Source organism: Neofelis nebulosa, chromosome 4, assembly GCF_028018385.1.
Source record: "Neofelis nebulosa isolate mNeoNeb1 chromosome 4, mNeoNeb1.pri, whole genome shotgun sequence".
Taxonomy (NCBI): domain Eukaryota; kingdom Metazoa; phylum Chordata; class Mammalia; order Carnivora; family Felidae; genus Neofelis; species Neofelis nebulosa.
This window is the reverse complement of record NC_080785.1, coordinates 134,721,350-134,728,522: the sequence shown is the minus strand read 5'-3', so window position 1 is coordinate 134,728,522 and position 7,173 is coordinate 134,721,350. Positions and strand designations below refer to the sequence as shown.

At 42.5% G+C, this 7,173-nt stretch overlaps 1 protein-coding gene across 3 annotated transcripts in view; it reads left to right on the top strand.

Moving 5' to 3' along the window:
* Positions 1-7,173, top strand: part of TAFA1 (TAFA chemokine like family member 1) — a 509,748-nt gene that overhangs the window by 113,804 nt on the left and 388,771 nt on the right. The gene's annotated exons all lie outside the window — the stretch shown is intronic.

Sequence of the window (7,173 nt, the reverse complement as noted above, 5' to 3'; positions counted from 1 at the left end):
TGCTGTGGACTGTTAAATCCACAGAGCGAATACAGGTTTCAGCTACTGAGCGCAGGTGGGTGTTTGGTGTTTGGGTGTCTTGCTGCAGGGTGTTGGGCTGCATAAAACCTTCAGCATTCAAGCTCATGTCTTAGAATCACTGTAGCATTGTGGTTCAAGTTCAGTTGGTAAAGCCCCAGGGGCTGGATGGAATGCAAAACTTGGAGGCATTTCTGATGTCATAGTGGTTGGACTGGACTCTTGGAGAGTGTGGGATTGGGGCTGGGCATCAGAATAAGAGTGGACATTCGTTGAAATGAATAGTACAATGGAGACGACTGATTAATTGGATTGGATTAATTAATTGGATTAAAAGGAGATCCCTGATTAATTGATTGGAGTAAAGGCAGAGCTAAAATAAGTGTTGCTATGAGATTGAATTTTGATGGAGTCATACAACCAAGGCCACCAATATTTACTGATTGAGTATATCTCACAAAGCTTATACTATGCCAGGCTTGTTAATCTGTAACCTCATAGAATCTAGCCAACAACCAGATGAGATTTTATTCTTTTATTCATTTACCAGTGGGGGTACTGTGGCTTTGGAGAAGATTAAGCAGCTGTAGAGCAATGCCTTCTAGTTTTACAAAATGTTTATTTATTTTGAGAGAGAGAAAGTGTGTGTGCATTTGGACAGGGGAGGAGCGGAGAGAGAGAGAGAGAGAGAGAGAGAGAGAGAGAGAATCCCAAGCAGGCTCTGTGTTGCCAGTACAGAGTCAGACATGGGGCTCGATCTCACTGACCAAACCATGAGATCATGACCTGAGCCAAAATCAAGAGTCAGATGCTCAAACGACTGAGCCACCCAGGTTTCCCAAGGCATGTGCAAGAGGAGAGAGTAAGTATGCAAACTAGGCACTGGGGGTGGGGGGGAAATTTGGAGATTTCAAAAGCAAATAGATCCAATGGCCTGAAAGGGAACAAGGCCACAGTGAGTCCTTAGAGGGAGAAGGGGGTTCAATCAGGAGACTGACACTCAAGTTGCCTTCAGACTCTTAGTGGGATGAGTTTCTACAAGGACCCCTGATAGGTGTGTGTTTGTGTGCACGTACGTGTGTGTGTGTGTGTGCGTAAAAAGTCGTTTCTTTGCCAACTATAATTTAAATATCCACATATTTCCTTTGTTAGCCAGTGTCGTTTTGAGAGACAAATTTAATTCTGGGTTGTTGTTTTCTTCAGGTAGATGGTGCTTACTGTCAGTCAGTGTCAGTGGCCTGTTGGAATCCATCCAGGGTATATTTTCTTAAAGTATTTAAATTGGGTTTAGCTTTAAAAAAAAGAAATGACATCCGGAAAGTTAGACCTTCCTTGGCTCTTTTCTAAAATATCTACTGGCTTAAGTAAGCAAGTGACTATAGACTGCTGTTTATCTGGAAAAGTTCTGGGTATTGGGGGAGGCAAAAAAGGAGATGTAAGCGATAAGGTCTCTAGCCTCCGGGACGCTATCATCGCACTGGGAAGACAAAGGAACGAATTCTGACTCCTTTTTCTTTCTTACTCTAACGCCCTGGAGGTTTCAACTGGGCTGGTTTTGACTTTGTGTGACAGAAGCCCTAAGTAAATCTAGCTTAAAGAAGATTCACGGTAATTTTGTTTTACATAAACAAGAAACCAGGACTTGAATCACTGTCTTCAGGTTAGTGAAGTCTCTTAACCCCTGGTCTCTATCTTCTGAGTTCCTCTCTGATTATGACTTGTCACCCACCTTTCAGCCCTGAGATGGGTGTGCAGGCAGGTGAAAAAGCAAGAAGACACAGACTGGCCAAACGAGACCCTTTTAGAAAACTTCGCTGCAAACCTTACCCGAAGCTTTTGATTACATGTCACTCACCACACATGTCTGTACAGCAGCCTGGCAAGTGTAGTAGTGAAGCTGGGCATGTTGCCACTTGTTAGCAAAGAGCCGGGGAGAGTAGATTTCAGATGGTCGTCCAGCAGTGTCTGCCATAATGCATCTCCGGGATACCTAGCCCAGGCCAAACAAAGCCTATATCATTTCTTCTCTGATGCTGTCCCAGTCCTCAGTGATGGGGCACGTGCTTTGCGTGGCTGCGGTCCCGCAGCTGAATTTTGTCATTTCCTGATTTTCTGGCAGCATGGAGGAAGAAACACACACTCTGCAGGAGTCTGCAAGACCCAGGTTTGAACCTTCAGCTTGGCTAGAGTATGGAAGAATAGGCCTTGGCAAGTTGCTTAACTGCTCTAAATCACTATTTTCTTCTCCTCCTCCCTCCCCTCCTCCTCCTTCTTCATTGTTATTATTGTTGTTGTTGTTGTTTATGTATTTTTGAGAGAGAGATCGCAAGCAGGGGAGTGGCAGAGAGAGAGGGAGACACAGAATCCGAAGCAGGCTCCAGGCTCCGAGCTGGCGGCACAGGGCCCGATGAGGGGCTGGAGCTCGCGAACCTTGAGATCATGACCTGAGCCGAAGTCGGTCGCCTAACCGACTGAGCCACCCAGGCGCCCCTAAACCACTATTTTCTTGTTTGTAAACCACCATGGAGTTACTTTGAGGACCAAACACAGTTATGAATATAAAGGATCCAGCCTCGTGCTTGGAACATAATAGATACTTAAGAAATGTCAGTGGTATTTGTTGCATGCTCAAAGCTAGAAGCCGATTCTTGAAGGATTAGATCATGAGGGCTTGCTGAATAGCAGTTTATTTGAACAAGTCTTAACTGAGTCGCAATCACCGTTTCTTTGTTCCTTCCAAAATATCAAGATTCTCTTTCCATTTTACATTGAAACAACCTTAGGTATGATGATAGATGTATATGGTTCCTGCATATTTAGGGTATGTGTGTGTATCTCGTGCCCCGTTAAACATACTTCCTTTCTCTGAAACCTGAGCTGTTATGCTGAGGTCTAATAAAGGAACCTAAATTTACTTACATAGTCTTGAAATAATTTTGGGGGCGCCTGGGTGGCTCAGTGGGTTGGGCGTCCGACTTCGGCTCAGGTCATGATCTCGCGGTCCGTGAGTTCGAGCCCCGCGTCGGGCTCTGTGCTGACAGCTCGGAGCCTGGAGCCTGTTTCAGATTCTGTGTCTCCCTCTCTCTCTGACCTTCCCCCATTCATGCTCTGTCTCTCTCTCTCTCAAAAATGAATAAACATTAAAAACAATTTTTTAAAAATAAAAATAATTTTTAACCAGCAGAGAAAAAGGCTGGACTCCAGAAAGGTAAACTTGTACTTATTCCTCTGATTTGGGCTGATGCCTTTTTTCAAGAAAAAGAAAAGAGTCAAAACTAAGGCAGCTCACAATGGACCTTTATTTCCTTCACAATGGCAGAGGTCCCGAGTTAGGACTCTATGGGTTGATCCCACTGTAAGTAAACCTGATGCTCTGAAACCAGAGGAAAAGCTTTAAACACAGGATTTTCATTAGGGTTCTCTTAAATACGACAGTGTCTACATGCTTTTGAAGTGTGCTTTGATTTAAATACAGACAGCCAGGATGCAGCTCTTCTGGAAAGCCAGGCCCCCCCACGAAGGGACAGAGCCTTTTCTGGAGACCTGCAGAACCCTGTTGTATTTAAATGAGCAGGGGCAGAATCATGATTGCTCTGGGGCTGCGGCAGCATTTCTGCTGACAAGCTGCATGCCACTTTTCTGTAGTGACTATTCTTTACCTGGAACAGCTTCTCCATGGCAACCCCATTCACAGAGTGCATTTGTTACTTCTCTCTTTTTTTTTTTTTTTTTTTAAATGAGCAGGTTGGGAAGGAAATGAAATATATATGTTTTGGGTTCCTAAATGGAGAAAGGGGATGGGGTGAACAACAGACCCTGGGGGAAAAGCAGGGGATTTTTTTTTTCTTTTTCTTGATTTGTCTCCTTCTTGGGTGGATATAAATCAAAAAGGTGTAATTAAAAAAATCACCTGGTATGTGGGATTCTCTCCTCCATCAGTGAGCATTCTGATGAGATACAGTGTGGATCAATTAATTTGTTTCTCAGTTGATAGTGAATTTTGGCCCAGTGGTTCACTGAAATTTCAAAGGGTACTTTCATTCTGCTTTTCACCTGTTTGTTAAGGACCTGCCATCAGCCACTCAGGCCCCAAGGATTTGGCTGAGGGGAAAATCTCATAATAGTGTTTTCAAGGATACAAGTTTTCAAAAGACAAGAGTGAAAGCACCAGAATGATTTTTCCATTATGTCAGGGGTTTATTGTTTCCCAAACTAGTTTCTCAAGGTCTAGAAATAAGAGTACTTCGTAGGAAAATCTTTCCTTTCCCTCATAATACGGTAAGAGACTTCTAGGCACAGAAAGAAAACAAAACAAAATAAACAAAAACCCTCAAGCGTTCAGTCACTTCACATTGTTTCATATAAATACCTTGTTTTTTTGTTTTCTTCCAAATCTCCTGTTTTTCATTGTCCCTTCAACTTTATGATTAGATGAAGGAGTGAATGTCCCGTCAGATGACATTCAGCCAGAGAGAGTTTGATCTTAAGTCAAGAGGGCGTATCTATCCCACATCGCAGCTTGCTTGTGAGTCCCGATAGCCGTAGGAATGCACAGTGGAAAGTCCACAGCACCAGCCCCGCGGCAGACATTCAGTAGTATTGCTAAGTGCTCCATTGTTGTTATTATCGATAGTTGGTTCCCATAATAGTGAGGTTGTACTTAGTTGGGCACTGAATCACTGCAAATTTTTTCAGGTAGAATTAGGATACATTTGACATTGCTAGAAGTTCCTAGGACTGGGGGACTTGACGCTCCAAATGCCATCATCCAAGGGGGAAATTGTGAAGAAAGCAAGGATGTGCAAATTCCTCTGTTCTGTGAATCACTCTCCTTGAGTGTGGCCACATAGAATCCAATTATATTTGTCCAATATTTTAGATTTGCACTGGTGTACCTTTAGAATTCTGGAAACTACCAGCGTATTTTAATTGTATTTAATGAGTTCCATGGGGAAATGAATTTCTACTACATTGTTGCATCTATCATTATATATATTTATTTATGTTAACACATGCAGATATTGATGTACCAAATACGAGATCAATTAACCTTAGAAATTAATGGTGCATTTAAAGAGCAGTAAGAGGAGAAATATGCACCATTGGAAATTAGAGTTGGGGACTGGTTCTGTAAAGTGAGCACTGTTTCAATAATATGTGGGGATGAATAATTCCCCCTGAAATACCAAAGTGACAATGTACTGTAAGCATTGCTTTCCTCTGCAGAATTTGCCAGGAATTCAGTCGGAGACAAGTGCCATTATGGGGAAATATTGATTCACTGTAGGCACAATGTGTCTTGTTATTATAAAGACAAGAGTCTGTGGTCTTTTATCAGCTTTTTCTTTTTAAACTAAATGTATGGAATTGTTCATTGTAATTGGGATATTTAGACTGCTTTTTTAAATAGGATGAACGAGAAGGTTTCTGGAACCTCAACAATTTTTTCACAACCAGAACACCCTAAAAAAAAAAGTTGAGTTCCTACAGTGATGCCAGATCTGACTTCCGCATTTTAATAATGCCTGGAATCTGGTGTAGGATTCGCTTCCAATTAACAGCAAGCCTCATCTTACCTGCACTCATCTATTTCTGTCCCAACTCATGTCAACACAGGAAACTGAACATAGAGTGGTTAAGACTACGAGCTCTTCAGCAGTGGCTGGCTCTTCTGTTTATTAGCTGTATGTGATCTTGGACCTACAGCTCATGTTTTCGTATCTGCAAATGAGGATATTAGCGGTACTTAACCCATGGAGCGGTTGTCAGGACTAAATGAAATAAGGCATGTGAAATTCTAAATAAATCCTTCCTAAACACTAGGTGTCAACCAACACCACTTTCCTGTGCTACCTTGGACTTGGTTTGACTCTTGCATCTCAAACTGCAGTGGATATCGTGTAGTAGATAGGAGCGAGAACAGTCTTGGGCTCCAACCAATCACATTGTCTGTCTATTCACATCTTGAGTGGGAGGGTAATTTGGGGACAACCGCACTTGATGTTAGTCATCACAATTGATTCAAAAGGGGCAGCTGATTTGGGGACCAGTGTTCTTTGCTCATCGCCTATAAAGGTGATACTATCCTAAAGCTTTGAAGGAAGAGGACAGGGTCTCTTTCAGAAGCAGCTGAGTATGTTACTCTTTTACTAGAATATCAAAATGAATTTTCTGTTCCAGAAACTCCTTCCAGATTAAACTACTGCATTATTTTTTCATGTTTTAAAGTTATTTATTTACTTTGAGGGGGGGGAGAGAGAAAGAAGAGAGAGAGAATCCCAAGCAGGGTCCATGCTGTCAGCGTGTAGCTCAACTCAGGGCTCCAACTCACAATCCTGAGATCATGACTTGAGCTGAAAACAAGAGTGAACCACCCAGGCGCCTCAGCTTCTGCGTTGATCAAGAATCATACCCTTTTCAGGCTAGTATCCAAAATCTATAAAGAGCTCACCAAACTCCACACCCGAAAATCACATAACCCAGTGAAGAAATGGGCAGAAAACATGAATAGACACTTCTCTAAAGAAGACATCTGGATGGCCAACAGGCACATGAAAAGATGTTCAACGTCGCTCCTTATCAGGGAAATACAAATCAAAACCACACTCAGATATCACCTCACGCCAGTCAGAGTGGCCAAAATGAACAAATCAGGAGACTATAGATGCTGGAGAGGATGTGGAGAAACGGGAACCCTCTTGCACTGTTGGTGGGAATGCAAATTGGTGCAGCCTCTCTGGAAAGCAGTGTGGAGGTTCCTCAGAAAATTAAAAATAGACCTACCCTATGACCCAGCAATAGCACCGCTAGGAATTTATCCAAGGGATACAGGAGTACTGATGCATAGGGGCACTTGTACCCCAATGTTATTGGCAGCACTCTCAACAATAGCCAAATTATGGAAAGAGCCTAAATGTCCATCAACTGATGAATGGATAAAGAAATTGTGGTTTATATACACAATGGAATACTACGTGGCAATGAGAAAGAATGAAATATGGCCTTTTGTAGCAACGTGGATGGAACTGGAGAGTGTGATGCTAAGTGAAATAAGCCATACAGAGAAAGACAGATATGGTTTCACTCTTATGTGGATCCTGAGAAACTTAACACAAACCCATGGGGGAGGGGAAGGAAAAAAAAAAAGAGGTTAGA